Below are 17337 nucleotides of genomic sequence, written 5' to 3' on the forward strand. Positions count from 1 at the left end.
GCTACTCACAAGTTGCAGCTCCATCATATAATTGCTGCTCATTTGTCTTGCATATAACCCATATCCAATATTAATCTGACCTGACAACAGCATTTAGAGGATAAGCATGTGTTGAGCCACAATAGCAAAAGTTGGCACATCTGCTTCTGTTTCCAGCATATTTTGGTTACAGTACCAGAATTGTGCCATCTCCTCCAAACAGCAATCAAGTCAGACATTTATTTGGCTTTTTTTCCATTGCTGGGTCTCATTGTCCTTCGTGCCAGTCAGTTTGCCTCTAGGACTAATAAACTGGACCTCAGCTCATGCCAACATGGGCTCAGCAAAGCAACCAAAAATGATGACAGTTGTCTCAGGTGAGTGATTTCACTTTCATTCATTTTCTGGGCTCTTGTGACTAATTGTGATCTGAACTGTCAAGTACAACTCACATGTAGGTGACCTGCTTCTGGACTGAGTTTTACTGCACACTGCCAACAGGTCTTAGTCAGATCCAACAAACATGTAACACAATTCTCCTCTGCACTTCACACCAGCTATTTAAACATTAGCTGTCGCACTGATGTCAAAAAGAGATGCAAAAAAAGAGAACAGCATTCGTTTAAACATAGCTTAGTTGCTGTAATGAGACACCACCACAGACTATCCAAAGACAGACAAACCCTCAGTGACATAACCCATAGGTTTTATGAAGAGTGGTTTCAAAGCTCAGAGTGTTGCCTCTTGGCAGTGCGTGACTAACTCCTTTCTAGTCCAAACATGAGCCGAGGCAGGCCTGCAAACATCTCTGGGCCCTGCATGGGCTGTCCATACCAACCTGTCACTCCAAGCAGCCTTAAGTATGCATAACGTCAAACAATTTAAACAGGTGAGTTATATGAAAATTCACCCCTTGCACAGATGCCAAGAATGGAAAAAATAGCTGTATGGACCAAAACTGTTTATTTATACCAGACTGTAGACATGGTTATTTCTGCTGTAAATGGAGGTCTATAGGGGCCGACTGATATCAGAGCCTACCTCAAGTACCCATTTGAGGAACTCCAGTTTTAGTCACTTTTAATTTAAGTAGTCGCTGCTGGACTTTAGAGGTGCTTTGATTTGTACATGCTTTTATTGACAGAGACCAGACACAGTGAGAAGTTCTAACTTCTCCCAAGAGCCTTTGCTCTGTTGCATGTTGCAATTACAGTGTGTGCCTTAACTGTTGCCTAGAAGCGCTTCTCTTAGTCCATTGTTTTCTCACTCGGTTGGAAGCGGTCTCATGTGCAAACACAACAGCAACTAACCAGCCATCACCAACCGTTGACGGTAAAAACAAACTCTCTGCACAGAGAAATAACTGGCCGCTGCTGAGTCTGAGGACAGACAGATGAGACAGACAGGGTGGACATTCGTCTGAAACATTGTCAAGACCTTGGTGAAAAAACTGCATGAATATACAGACATTTTTTATTTACGATATATTTAGACTGAACAACCCTGTTTGAAGTCTGCACTTACTGAAGCTTTCACATACAGTACAAGTGGTACACTGAGTGCGAATGTCCGTTCAAAGCAAGTTGGCTAACTGTACAGTGAATGAGTAATGTATATTAATGTGAGTGGTAAATGATAATCGCTGTGACATGAGGCCAGGCCATGAATTACAGCTCAAACCAGCATAACTGCACGCCATAAGGTCACTGGGTGAATATTTAAATCTCATTAGCATTTTGAATGCCTGCTGATGTTGAAATGCTTTATTAACAACTTGTGGAGTACAATCCCTTACAACACAATGTTAGAAGGACACATATTGCGATAAAGGCTGCTATTTAACTCTGTACCTTTGAGTAAATAATGGTAATATATGCATGTAAAGTGCAGTGGCTGTGCATGATGCTGATCAGGCCTGACATTGACGCTATTGTAATGCTAAAAATTTCACTCAGATATTTCTGTAAAGATGTAAAAAATGTACAATAAACTTTTTGGGTTGTTTGTAGACTTCAAAAGAAAAAAAAAAAGCACAACATAGGACGATGTATTTGCCATCACTACGAAACAACGTAAATAAATGATCGTTTGCATGCTGTTTTAAATTATGCAATGACAAAATTGGAGTTTCGAGGACTTACTGTATTTCCTTATCAACTAAGAAATATATATGCACTGTGCATGATTCAATTATTCATTAAGAGGCCTGCTGGTTTAGAACCTCGAAGCTGAGCAGCACGCAGTTGCTCTGCATAGCTGAAGAACTGTGAGAGAGCCTCGCAGCGCAGAACAAGGGCATTGACCTGTCAATATACAAATGTAGTGCTGGTCACAGTTACCATTTTCCCACGCTGAAACTAACATACACTGAATAATAATTGTTTCTTTGCACAGAATGTTGCCCTGGCACTAGACATCAGCTTGTTTCATTGGTCTGGGTGGATTCTAACAAGAAAAGGTCCTTCATAGCAGCAAGTGATTGACCTTGGGGTGCTTTGGAAAAAAGTAGAGTGAAGTTCAGACAACGAAATCCTCGGGGCTTACTTATAAAATATTGATGGCAAACATGTCAAAACTTGTACTGTGGAGATTTTTTGTAAGATAGACAAATGAGCAGATTTGCTTGACATTGCATCAGCAGTTATGACATTTTTTGATATTATCAAGTAAGTCAAAAGAAATGGTGTGGAGGGATTTAGACGACGTGACCATAATGCCAAATCAATATAAGAGAGAAAAGACAGTTTGAAGTTTTGTTAATATATAATAAAGACAAGATCTTTTGATGAAACTAATAATCTTTGCTGTTCTATTGATGAGCCGGAGGTGGAGCTGCTGTATGATGCTTTAGAGTTCTCGCCCAGGGGTATCCTAAATGTTAAATGTTGTGTTATTCCATGACTGAAGCTGTAGATCCATGCTGGCAACATTTTAAAGAAACTCTTGAGTGCTTTTATGTCAAACATCATTATTCACAGTGAAGTGCACTCAGGTAATAGAGTGGTCCAACCCTTTCCTTCACTCTCTCTCTGTCTTTCTGTCTCGCTCTTTCATTTTTTTCCTCCCCAATTCCCAGCTCAGGAGGAATGTGCCGTGATTGATGACAAATCACTCCAAACTGCTTTAGAGAACTTTCCATTCACTACTTGGAAATTGGTCTTTTCTCCTCTGCATACTCCATCTTGGGCCAAACAGGGAAGCTCTGCCCATTTCACTGCTGAGCCTGACAATAAAATGATGATTAATATTGGCCTACATCAGCATCCAATTACAGTATCCCTTTGACTTTGATGCTATAGACAGCCAGCAGAATGAAATAGATATGTTTTGATTTTTGATGTTTAACTATGACAACAGTCCTGCGCGGATGAAGTGGGATAATTTGTTCATTTATCAATCTGTCGCATATCGACTCTTTGGAGAATGTCATGCTTTAATGGCTCTTGAGAGTTTCTTGCATCTCAGCAAATTTTCCTGATAGCTAAGACATGAGTACTTGTCCCATGAATACTGATTGGCATTAATGTCAGTGGACAAGCACTAAATATGGCCTCAATGGTGTTGCAGACTACCTCAAGAAACTCTGAGAAGAAGCCTTGAAACAGCATGCCTGTAACAGGCATTTTGCTGACTGTATCAGACTGGGCTCACACTACTGGAGTTTTAAAATCTCTTTTTTGAAATTTTGAAATCATGTTGCATCATAGACATAAGGAGAAACTTCCCATACACTCTCCTCTCTAATCAGACATGCACATACTAAAAATTGGAAAAATAATGTGGCCTCACACGCTGCAGGATATTATTAGTTTATGGTGCCAGGGGGAGCAGTCAAGCAACAGAGCAACACCTCGCATGACAGAGAGCAACAACTAAACTAAAAATACAAAAAACATGCTCTGGCTGCTAGTGTAATACAAGTCACTTCCTGATTTCAACTGATAATCATTAACCATTTTTCAATATATCATCATTGTTGAATCTGCGAGCAGTTCCAGACTTTTCAGATTGCCGAACATCGGTTCAGATGAAGATGCCAGACCAGATTTTGTCTGGAGGGGTGAAACGGACTCAAACTCCTGTAGTCTGAGTCCTGGTTTAGGGACAACTTGCTGGCTGACCAAACAATCCTACATATTCACTAGTGCATGGCTGTTTGTATACTCATGTGAGGGTGTGGATAACTTATTGGTTGGGGAATTTGTAGCAAACAAGAGATCCAGCCCAGTCCAGGACTTAGTACTTGATGTAGCAGTCATTACCATATGGAGAGTTGATTGCTTGGTCGGGCTAGCCTTGGTCTTTTCTTTCTGTTGATTTTTGGGGAGATGAAAGCATCTCCAGGATGACAGTGTTTATCAAAGCTGCAGATCTGTTGGGATTTCTCTTATCCATGGACACGTTCTGATTTTCCAAGTCTGGCACTGACAAGTCTTCACATCATATAAACAAAGTGACGCATGGATGAACATGTTGGTGATCACGTCAGACGTAAAGTTGTCCTGGATGGAGATCAGTAATGCAGTTCACAAACTGGCTGCTCCAGGAGGTTAATTTCTCTGTTACAGATTTAAAAATGATCCATGAAAACATCTGGTTGTATTGGAAAGGTGTAGGCAGTATGTGCTTTTTGCCCATATATATGCTGCTCATGCTCCCGTTTTCACTGAATCTCTACAATGTCAGTGGGCAATGCAAAACATGACCCATAGACCCCCGGTGGCTGCTTCACTGGGAGATTAAGCAAAATTCAAATAAATCAGAATCATCCTTTATCTAGTCAATAACAAATTATAGTATAGATGTTTTTGTACTTTCGATAATAATAAACATAATTTTAAAAAAAATACAAAATAGAGGTACAAGCATATGAAAACGTCTGCATTGTTAATCTACTAATCCTACTTAAAACCTACCACAGACACTTGATGCTTTACAATTGCCATTCTTGCATTTGTATTTTGACTACAAAGAGTTCTCAGTGTCTTATCTTTGACTATGTTTAATCGAGGTGAGAATGCTATAATAAAATTATCAAAAGCTGACATTAGAGCTTGTTTGGCCAACAGTGGTCTGTGCAAGTTCCAGCTGCAAGAAGCCCCAACAACCTTCACCAGTAAAGTGGGCAACCTGTGTGTATCCTGAGAGGACTGGAAAGCTCTCACCGCTGCTCATTAAGCTCATTATTTGAGCTGAAGGCAGCTCAAATGAGCACATCAGCAGGATTATGAATTCAGATCTTAAAGGAAGCCAAGTGAACAATAAAAGTAAAGCGGACAAAGACAGGAGCAAACCAAGGGTGTCCGTATGAGTATTATACATTTAGACACAGTCTTGAGACTTGCAACAGTAAAACAGGACTATATCTGACTTAATGAGCTGAATTATTACTTGGGATGACTAAGGTTACCAGTTAGTGCTGCACTGTTACCACACTGTACAAAACAAACAAACAAAAGCAACACAAAAAACAAGTGAAATCTGGAAGCACGGCAAGAGAACATGTTTAAAAAAAAAGGTACATCAGAAAACTGTGAACTGAGAACAGTTCATAAATGTGCCTCAAATACAGTGTCTAGCTGTTCTTACCAAATAATTGATTTACTTTGTGTAAGTTAAAGAAAAATAAATGTAAGAACACATAACAATATCACTTATACGAAACTAACCATTTTTGAATGTCAGGTGTATAATGGAAGCTTACAGATGATTACATGCACATTGAATTGTTTTGAAAAAAAGAAAAATCCTCATTTATCATGACAAAATCCCTTTGATGCAGAAATGGTGTTAAAGTTTGTAACACCTTGAGAAAAATCCATGGAAAACCAAAGTTATTTCTGGAAATTAGTAGTCATGTAAAGTGATACAGTGTAGGATATGAACAGACACAGGTGCCATAGAGACACAAAAGTTTACAGCCCTTCACAGGAACTTGTAAATTACCTTATGCTCTTCTCCCCTCATTTCTTCCTAGTCCTCCTTTCTGTGGAATGCAACTATCTGGACCTAAAGGAATGCAACCAACATAGACAATGGGGAGAAAGCACTGAAAGATCTTAATGTGCCTTACCATCTTATGTCAGTTTAAGTGTTATTAAATGTGGAAGTATATAATATCCTGATAAATACCCCAAAAGCTTGATCACAGTTGGATACACCCTTTTTGAGTTTATCTGCTTGGTATATAATCATATATCCTAAGTACTGTATTATCTTTGTAACCGTGAGAGATAAATGTCTCATGTTTAGACTCTTTGCGATCCTTTAAATGTGAGATATTCATTTTTAACAGGCTTAACTTTGTATAACTAAGTACATATAGTTCTAAAGTAACATTGTTACATTAGAACAAAACTCTGACTACCTTATGACCCCCCTTTGCTTCAACTCTGATTCAAGCTGAAGGCCTCGTCTCTCCCAACACCAGATGTTGTTTTACCCACCAAGGAAACTGCAAGTATCGAGCTTCTATCCATAAACGGATGCTTCAAAATTACAATTGGCCTTCAAACAAATATTCCAAATTTAACAGTAATCTGCTGCTTAGGGTGAAAAGACTTTTGAAGTCTCTGCTCCACATTTGGTTTCTCACTCTCAGACTTTCAATCAGCATTTTCATCATCATCATGTAGTTAGTAATAAATGTTTTGTGCGTATACAGTTGTTTCTTGTGTTTTCTATAGCTATAAAAAAAACTCTTGACTGATCACCAAGACTAAACAGTTTATTAGAATTATTGTGCTGACTCTGAGATTATATCTCTGGACGAATAATTTAAAGGTTGGTTTTGATCATTTTAATGAATGCAATAATTTGCTTTATGGTGGAGATAAGTATACCTTATTTCCCACCCCTACAACAGAGATGATCTGTAAGCTAACAGTAAATTAGTTTTTCTTGCAGCGTAGGAATCAAGTCGAACCACGAAACCCTTATTGGATGCTCTTTTGTTACCTCGAGCTGCACATTTAAAGAGGTGAGGTTTTTGTGTGTCTCATTTTAAAAAATGTACTAAGTATTAAAACAATAATTTTTTCTTTAAATATATTTTTGGGGATTTTTTGCCTTTTCTCAGAGCAGTGAAGATAGACAGGAAAGGGGGGGAGAAGAACAGGGAGATAGCTGCAGCAAAGGGTCGCAACGCAACTGCTGCATCGGGGAGCTATAGCCCTGTTCATGGGTCGCCCGCTTGACTAGGTGAGTTTTACTTTATAGTTGTTTATTTTTGTTGACAGCTTCAATATTAACAAAGTGAATTCAAACCACCAGACAACCTGCTGGTGTGTAGTTAATGGTGACAGCATTCTCTAAAGGGTCGTTTTTGTATTGTTAAACCAAACACCTACTGTCTGCTTACAGTTTTCAGTGTTTGTGCATATTCTTGCTGTTGTAATATTTAATATTTAATGTATTACACACTTTCAAATTCTGTGCTTTGTTCACCACACATTCATATTCACAATTCCTTCTAATAATAATTAAATTTGCATTCCCTGCCGACCTTCCAAACATCACAACTTAGGAATGCCGTGGTGCCTTTGTGGCAGCAAAGTTCCGTCATTGGACCTTCACCTCAGCATGCAAACAAATCAATTCACAAGTAGCTCAGTGATTTTAGCACAATTACAAGAGAAAAATTAAGTATAATCATGTCATCTTTGACGAAGTTTGAAGTCTCTGTGAAGTTAAGGGCAGCTGTGGTTGAGGTGGAGCGGTTGTCCTCTAAGGTTGGCAGTTTGATCGATGTGTGTGAATATGTGGATGAGAAACACAGTTACACCCACTGAGTCATTGTAATAAGAACTGGCTCTCAATTGAACTACCTGGTTAGATAAGGGTTAAAAAAATAAAGTGATCTTGGGAACTGAAAATAATGTAATATACAGGAATTTAGTGGAATGAACTAATAATACAAACTGGCTTATCAGACTCCCCACCAGAGATAAAATGACTGTTTTTGTAGAACCCATCCATGCAGTGTGTATTTAAAACACGTTAATTTAAGCAATGGTGTATTGCTTAAATAATGATAAAAACCACAGTGAAGGTTAACCTTGAATTCAGTCCCTACTTCTCTTCAGACTCCCTGGGAACAGCCTCACATGTTGTCTTTAGTTGACTCTGCTACAAAACAGGTACTGTTTAGGGCAAAATGACTTCTTTCAGTCAAAAAAAAAAAAAAAAGAGTGTAGGAAAGGCAAATCTTTCTGTAAAGTTTGTTAGTGTGGCTAGACAGTTGATTTAACTTAATATCTTTTCTGAACTTGTTTTCTCAAGTTCAGTTGACTCAGCTAGATTTGCATTTTTAAAACTCATGAGACACAAAATAAAACATTGAACTAATTATTTAATCCTTTAAGGCAGCTGGGGAACTTAAAAGTTGAACACAACAATTAAAAGTGTGGAAAGTAGGAAAACACTTAAAAACAAAGTGCCACTTGCATTTTTTTGGAACTGTTTGTCAGTAAAAGTATTAAGCATACAGAACTTGCTGCACTGACTACAGAAAATCTGATATGGTTCTTTTGAAGTGAAAGGTTGGGCAATAATTTCTGTCTGTTTTGTTCCCAGACCAGTGTGTTACCCGTCAAATAGAAGGCAGAGGAGTTTCCTTTCAAGACAGATTTCCCCTGCTGGTGGAATAAAACAAATCATCTTTAAAGCTACTCTTAATTGCCCATAAATCAACGAAATCAAGGCTTTCTTGGTGCCTTTGCATCCGTTGATGAGCGTAACATATGCAGCAGGTCTACTGTGGTTGTTTTAGCTTTCTCAGTTGCAGTAAAAGCAACCACATCTTGTCAGTTGTTTTGCAGAAGCCTTTGGGAGATCCAGAGTTTTCTCCCTAAAGAGATATCATGGCCCTGAGCTGGTTTTATATGATATGAGATATATTTCACCAGTCAATCGATGTGGTACAACCCATCTGGGAAGCCGAGCCTGTTCTCTGCTTGTCATCCGTGCCTGCCTCCTCCTCTTTCTTGTACATTTCCAGGGAATAGCCATGATGAGAACACTGAAAGGGGGAATTTGTCAATGTATCAAATATGTTGAGAGGCATCTGAGAGTGAAGTGCAATTACACAGACACAGAGAGAGAAAACATGTCTCAGGAGCTGCAGCGGGAGAGAAGAAAGCAAGGAACTTTTTTTTCCTACACAACTTTGTATTCTTTCTGACAGTGTGAAAAAAGTACAGTGCCATTATTTAGTTCCTCATGAATTTCTTATGTGCTCCTTATTTGTAATGTTTGTTTTGCTTATGCAATATGCAAACCACCGGGTTTTATTTATGGAAGATCGTAAGTGATAATTGTGTCGGCTCCTCATTAGAGGTGTTTCACCAATAGCTCTATGTTATCTTCAAAACACTTAGAATTGCTTTCACACATCTTAATTGTCCAGGTGGAGCCAGCACATTATACATTTATACTCAGGTGTGAGGTGTAATTCTCCAGGGTTAGAGGTCACTTTACATCTCTTCCCTCAAACATTTGTTTCCCAAACCAGAAAACCTCCCCAATCACCCTCCTCGCAAGCCATAAGCTGTTTTTAGTTTGTCAAAGTCATGGAGTTAAAAGGGGGTCGCACATATGAAAACACCGCAGACCCGGCATGTGACCGTTTGTTTTGAAACATGTATAGTAGTTACCAGGAACATCCAATGAGAAGTGACACTTGCCTGCAGCGCTCTCCAGGCTCCATACATGGTCCGCATCAATCCAAAACACAGCCAGCTCTCCAGAGATTACTGGCAGGAGCAGCAGCAGAGGCAAACAAATACACCAAAGAGATTCTGTCCTTGAAACAAGTCACGTCTCATTTGATCGTTATTTCTGTAAAGACATGCTCGCTTTTTGTGCTGTATGTACATGAACTTGTGCAAATTTATAAATTAAGAAAACACAATCAGTGATTTGACATAGCATGATAACATTTACAGGGAAAAGGCTGCAGCAAATTAAAAACGGCAAATTGCGAAACACCAAAAACTACTTGATAACATGAACAAAAGATAATGAAATGAGGTTGAGCACACATTACAATGCAAAAAAAAATTCAATTCAGTTAAAATATCTAGCGATGCACAATTTGGAATTTTTGCCGGTATGATCAACTATTTTTGGGGATGCCGATGCTGGCACTGATACCGACACCAGTGGGGATGTGAAAGTTCAGACACTGCCTGTAAAAATCAAAAACCATGTCTCAGTTAGATTTAGCTGCCGTCCGTGCTCATGTAGTCTACTTGTGCTGTGATACACACACTCCCAGTGCTCCTGCAGTGCCTTTAATGCTGCCACGAAGTCCCATTATTTAAACATGTCAAGCATCATCTCTTTCATTTGGCATAAAAAGGAAGAAGTCGCAGGGAGTCAAATCTCACAAGTAGCACTCGTGGGGAGCAATGATGCTTTTGTTCTGGCCAAAGAATTAGACCATGAATGTGACCAAACGCATGGCACATTGAAGCACTCATGCCATTTTGGCAAAAGTTCAGGTTTGAGCCAAATGTCTTCCTCAGACACCTCAAAATGTAAAAGCAGAAGGTTGCCTCAATAGTCTGAACCTGACGGACTAACCCATGTGAATGTTGAAGAAAACAAACAGGCTCTTGGTGTGCTCTGGACTTCATGTGCGTTCTCTGGTTTTGGACAAGGTGCATTGAGTCGCGGTCCTTTTATTGCTGAAGCTACCGTTTCTTTTCTTGGTAGCTGTAGCCAGTGTAACCAACATACAACTGCATGGCCACTAAAAGGTTAATTCCCGATCGTCGGATTGTTTGATCTTTTGCGCAGCTGTTCTGAGCAGATGGTGCAGCGACTCAGACCGCGCGCAGAGAGATGAGAACAAGCAGAAGTTAAGCTGTAGAGAACAGAACAATAGGAAATGAGAGATAAACTTGATAAATCAGCTGAATAATTGAGAGAGTGGGCTAAGAATCTGCCGATTCTGTTCACATTTTGAACGTGTCTGGTGGTGTTCGACACTGGTGAGTTAAGTAGCTAACTAAGCTAACAGCATAGCGAGCCGCTAGCTTGTGTTACGGAGTGTATTCATGTCTGCATGTATTGAGCTGAAATGAGCTACAACCAGTTGGAGTAAATTCCTGAAGTATTGAGTGTTTTTAAATATTGTATTTAAATATATTTACACTTAGTTAATTCATGATGTGTATGTTACAACAACTGTTGTTGGTTTAATATTTGAATGTTAAATACGGTATGTTAAGGATTCTGTGAATTTAACAGTGCAGAGTAATTTATTTTTTGAGTAAAATTCTCTCAAAAGTGCATTGATAAACCTGTTAAAACCAGTGTAAAAGAACCAACGAAGAACAGGGATTTTGGAATTTGATGAGATCTCATTCATTTAGATAAATATGCAATAGAAATATTACATGATGATTTCTACTGATTTGCTCTGTACTGTGTGTGCAGACTGGTTTTTGTGACTGGATTCGATGCTAGTAAAATTTCTACTGAACGCGATGGCGAGCCAGACCCAGTGAGGACGACAAGAGATGGACGTTTGTACCAGTGTGGCCAGCTGTTTCAACCTCTATTCTGAAGACTCCACTTCGTTGATTTCAAAGGATTCACAGATAAGGGACAATCACGATAACACACATTAATCCTACCCAGGTAGAGAGACAGAAACCTCACTAACAATTAGTGACACAAAGAAGGACCTGAACAACACAAACAAAATAAATCTCTGAGAGAGACATTAAGGACATTGTGTATTTCATTTTGCTGCTTTGATTCTATCCAGAGAGACTCTATTTTCTTTTGTTGTTTTTCTAATTGTTTATATGGTACAATAATAATATTTGTTGTTAGTATTGTTATACTGCAATAAATCTGCTGGTTGTTGTCCATTGCAAATATATGTCTTGTTCTTTATTCACTCCTCCAGAACCTAGTTAACCACCTAGCTTTGCATTTGGCCCAACTCTAAGCAAGTCCTACACCAGGCTGACAAAGAGCCACAGTTCAGTGGAGCCTTGTGTTCCTTTAGCTCTCAGCAGTTAAAATTTTATGACCTTCTTCAATGATAAAGTTTCGAATATTAAACAATCATTAACATGTCTTTAGGTGCAGCAGCTCTGGATGCACCCATAGGACCAGATTTATACTTGGACTGCACCTCTGCTGTAAATCTCTCAGAGCTCACGTTCATAGTAAATTCTTCTAAACCAGCGACATGTTTGTTAGATTCAGTCTCAACTACTCCCGATCCAGGCGTTAAAGCAAACTATAGACCCATATCCAACCTCCCTTTTATTTCTAAAATTCTCGAAGAAGTTGTTGCAGCCAATTATGTGATCATCTGTATAGAAATGGTTTGTCTGAAGAGTTTCAGTCAGGATTTAGAATGAATCATAGTACAGAGACAGCATTGGTGAAGGTCATTAATACTCTTCTTATAGCTTCAGACAGTGGACTAGTTTCTATACTGGTTCTACTGGATCTCAGTGCTGCATTTGATGCAGTGGATCACAGCATCTTATGACAGAGACTGGAATGTTTTATTGGGCTTAAAGAAACTGCACTGAATTGGTTTTAATCATATTTATCAGACAGATTCCAGTTTGTTAATGTTAATGATGATTCACCCACCCGCAGTAGAGTTGGTTATGGAGTTCCACAGGGTTCTGTGTTAGGACCTATATTATTTACCTTGTACGTGCTCCTCTTAGGCAATATTGTTAGGAAGCACTGCATAAATTTCCACTGTTATGCAGATGACACCCAGTTATATTTATCTATGAAGACAAATGAGACCAGTGAGTTGGTCAAACTTTAACATGCCTGAAGGACATAAAGGCCTGGATGACCTGTAATTTCCTTTATTTAAATTCAGACATAACTGAGGTTATTGTATTTGGCTCTAAACACCTCAGAAACGCACTATCGAGCCAGATAGCTATTCTAGATGGCATTGCCCTGGCCTCCAGTTCTACTGTTAGGAACCTTGGAGTTATTTTTGACCAGGACATGTCGTTCAATAGCCATATAAAACAAGTCTGTAGGACGGCCTTCTTTCATCTACGTAATATTGTAAAAATCAGGAACATCCTGTCTCAGAGTGATGCTGAGAAACGAATCCATGCATTTATAACTTCTAGACTGGACTATTGTAATTCCTTATTATCAGGACGTCCCAATAATTCTCTCAAAAACCTCCAGCTGATCCAAAATGCTGCAGCCAGGGTTCTGAAAGAAATCTGTAAGAGAGATCATATTTCTCCAGTATTAGCTTCTCTTCATTGGCTCCCTGTAAAATCCAGGATAGAATTTAATATCCTGCTTCTAGCATATAAAACTCGTAATAACCAGCTCCATCTTATCTTAAAGACCTTATTGTACCGTATCATCCCATCACAGCCCTTTGCTCTTATACTGCAGGTCTACTTGTGGTTCCAGACTGTCCAGAAGTAGAATGGGAGGCAGAGCACTCAGTTATCAGATCCTCTGTTGTGGAATCAGCTCCCAGTTTGTGTTCTGGAGGCAGACACCCTCTCTGCTTTTAAGGTTAGGTTTAAAACTTTCCTCTTTGATAAACTATACCCACCTAGCAAAAAGATTGAAAAGACGCTGTCTATTAAGACGTCTCTTTATGGCCTAAAGATGGTTGAAAAGTGAAAGATCTTTTTCAGATTGTTGAAAAGACGTCTCTATCACTTTGTGTTGCATTATGGGTACTGTAGTCCCTCCCACTAAGAAGGTTTGACCTGGATTTTTATAATAAAAATAATAATAATAATAATTGATCACATTTATATAGCACTTTTCTAGACACTCAAAGATTTTTTACACTGTCAGTTGTTCATTCACACACATCCATTCCGGTGGTGGTAGCTGTGATTGTAGCCACAGCTGCCCTGGGGCAGACTGACAGAGGCATGGCAGCCATTCTGCGCCTACAATCCCTCTGACCACCACCTCAAACAGTCCATTCATACACATTCACACCAGGCAAGGTGGATGAAGTGTCTTGCCTAAGGACACAACGACCATGACACAGGGCAGAATTGAATCGCTGACTTTCCGATCATTGACCAACTCATTCTACCACCTGAGCCACAGCCACCCCACGTAATTCAGTGTTCATTACAATTGTGGCAAGTTGTAGTGGTCTACTACCCAATATGCAATGAAAGGGAAACTTTAACTTAATATTTCTGTTATCTAACTTGCCTAGATAGAGATAGATATCTATCGAGATAGACAGAGATATCAGATGATAGCAATAATCCTATCCCAGACGTTCATTTTACAAAACCTACAGCCAAGAGACTTAACTGAACATCAAGGCAATGAACGTCGCTAAAACTGCGGTGGCTGGCTGTGATTTGGACATACTACACCAACACAGAGTCTGATCGGAGACTACGGCGGCAGTTACCCGAGAGAGAAGGAAGCGCAAACGGTACGAACGTAAACAAAGAAGGAGGAAGAGAGCCGGGATCCATGCTAGACTAAAGGCTAACCCCTCAAGACCAGCAGGACGCATGCTCCTACTCTCCAATGTCTGCTCCCTCGACAACAAGCTGGACGAGCTACATTAGCTGGGAGAAGCCCACAGAGAGTGAAGGGACTGCTGTGTGTTTGCGTTAAAAGAAACAAACAAAATCTCAGACGGCCATACAGCTGGAGGAGATGACATCGTTCCGGGTGGACAGACAGCTTGCTCTGATCTTTTCCAGAGCCGATGCAGGAGCAGGACACTGAACATTGTCAGGGACTCCTCACACCCTCTCCATAACCACTTTGAACTGCAACCATCAGGCAAACATTTCCGCAGCACTGAAGGAAGAACCTCCAGAATGATCAACAGCTTCATGCCACAAGCTGTCAGAATGCTGAACTGCTGCAAACACTTCTGAATATAATTGCTTTTAGTTACTGGATCCTGAAGAAACGCTCTCTCGCCTTGTTTGTACTACTGTGTATGTACAGCAAAATGACAATAAACTTGATTTGATTTGAAGGTTGTTTTACAGTATAGATAACATTTTTTATGTTATTGTTTGTATTTGTTTGTCTGGATTATTTGTGTTTTTCTTTTTCTTACGTTATTGCTAAGATAGACATGATAGTGATTTGATTTATTATTGACTCTATTTTTAGTGTTTTCATTGGCGTTTTATTTAACCTTTTAGACACAAAACATGACATATTAGGGTTTTTTTTCCCCCACTCTATTGTTTAATGATTGATGTCTACTCTCAAACGCAATAACAGCCAACAAACATAATAAACTATACACATACTCTGCAGCTGTTAATGTAATAATTCCTCAAGCCTATTAAAAAGATAATACAATTTCCCCACAAATAGCCATTACATTTGCAGTGATTTGTTACATTTGTGGGAAGGTAAAAATTTTATATGAAAATGAAAACTACGGTAATTTTTGTTTGTCTTTTTACTTATACACCCGGTAATTGGTGTGAATCAGTTGAAAATAAGTAAATAAACAAACTACAATGACCATTTTCATGTTACATTTTAAAAGTGAAATATTTTACCTTCCCAAAAAAGCAAATCCCTGTAAATGTTGGACTAAATTAGGACCACAGTGGTCTGTCCAAATGTAGCCCAATTTTAACTACTAAATTTAAGGCTAAATTTGGACCAAATTGGATGGTCCAAAAACAATACAATTTCAACGACTATATTTGGACTAAATGAGGACCATAGTGGTCTGTCCAAAAGCAACACAGTTTCAACAACTACATTTGGGCTAAATCTAGGCTCTGACGAACCCACCAGATTTAGCCCAAAAAATGTCTAAATTACGCCAGGTGTTTGGTGGATTAGGTTGTCCCCAGGATCTTAATGTTTCTCCAATGAAAACAGTTTTATATACAGTTTAGCAAGATGTAGGTGAATTTGTATTGTTCATCCCTCTTGTAGAAATATGCAGCTTTAGGTCACCTCCCTGATCATCGCTTTAGTCAGGAATGCCACTTTAATTGTAAATGAGAAAAATATTTTACTAGACAAATGAAAACATGCATATAGGTTTTCCATTAAAAGTTTCAAAGTACAAACAGAAATATATAAAAAAAAAATATAAATTCTAAATTCTATGTAGAAATAAAAATATGTAGAAAATAATAATGTAAGAAGTCCATGTTAAATACAGTATACTAATCATATTGTTATAATTAGGGGGAAAATTCTAAATATATTGTTAATATGTTGAGATTTTTAACTGCTTATGTGTTGTACATCTCCTGCCACATTTTCATTTCAGGTTTAAGGACTTGCTGCGTATGTGTCATCAAATTAGTGACGACATTTCCCTTATTTGATTGTGTTTTGTCCATTTGCATGTGTTGCCGTAGCGGCAGCTTGTTGAGCTCTGAGTAACGAACAGACTCCCAGGCAGACTGCTGACAAAAGTGTGAAAATGTGTTCTTGAGGCAAAACATCTTGCTCTGCACCTTGTTTGAATCCTAAATTATGATGCTGCAATGTGGCATTCTTCTCTTAGACCGATTTCCTATCAAGGTATGTGTTACTGAATGGCAGAACTTTTGTCCGTCACCTGAAGAAACTGGAGAAACCTCACAGTCATCAATGATTTGTCACAAAAATGTGAAAACCCCAAGTGTCTTATTTCATTACACTGACTTTATGTACCACCTTTTCTTTTAATGTTGTCTGTACAAAAACATACTGCTTGTCATACATTGATCTGATGCCAAGTTTGCATGCCTGATGTCCTCTCAAATTCATCACAGTCATGGAAGTTTCTAAATCAAATGTCGTGCTGTGGCGTCCTACTTTCATCCCCTCATAGCTCGCCCCCGTCATCCAAACTCTGGATTCCTTATTACCATCAGTCTGTGATAACTGCCACCTTAATGTTTCAGAAATCAGCCTCATAATTCAGTTGGTTCCTATAATCACTCTGCACAGCAAATGTAGAACACACTAAAGCAGTCCGATAATTATCTTATCCATCCTAGATGTCTTGATGCCAGGGAAAGAGCAGCACTGTATTGAAGGGTTTCCACATCATGCTCATTATATTACGTATTGTCCCAGCTCATCTGAAAGTATGATTATCCTCTTTGCCCTTGTGTTGTGGGAACCATACAAATTATCTTATCAGTGTCATCTGATTATCGTTGACAGTCACAGTGATGTAATTGGTGCACCCTTAAAATGAATTATTCATGTACATTTATCTGTTTTAGGTATAGAAACCTTTGCTCTGCGAGGTAGCTAAATATTCACACGTGCTGTCCATCTCAGAATCAGATGAAACTTATTGATCCCAATACGCTGCGTGAACACCTGGAGGTTACATGAAGATTCTGCAGTGCAGCATGCCTT

This window comes from Stegastes partitus, unplaced genomic scaffold (assembly GCF_000690725.1).
Source record: "Stegastes partitus isolate 25-593 unplaced genomic scaffold, Stegastes_partitus-1.0.2 Scaffold229, whole genome shotgun sequence".
Lineage (NCBI taxonomy): Eukaryota > Metazoa > Chordata > Actinopteri > Pomacentridae > Stegastes > Stegastes partitus.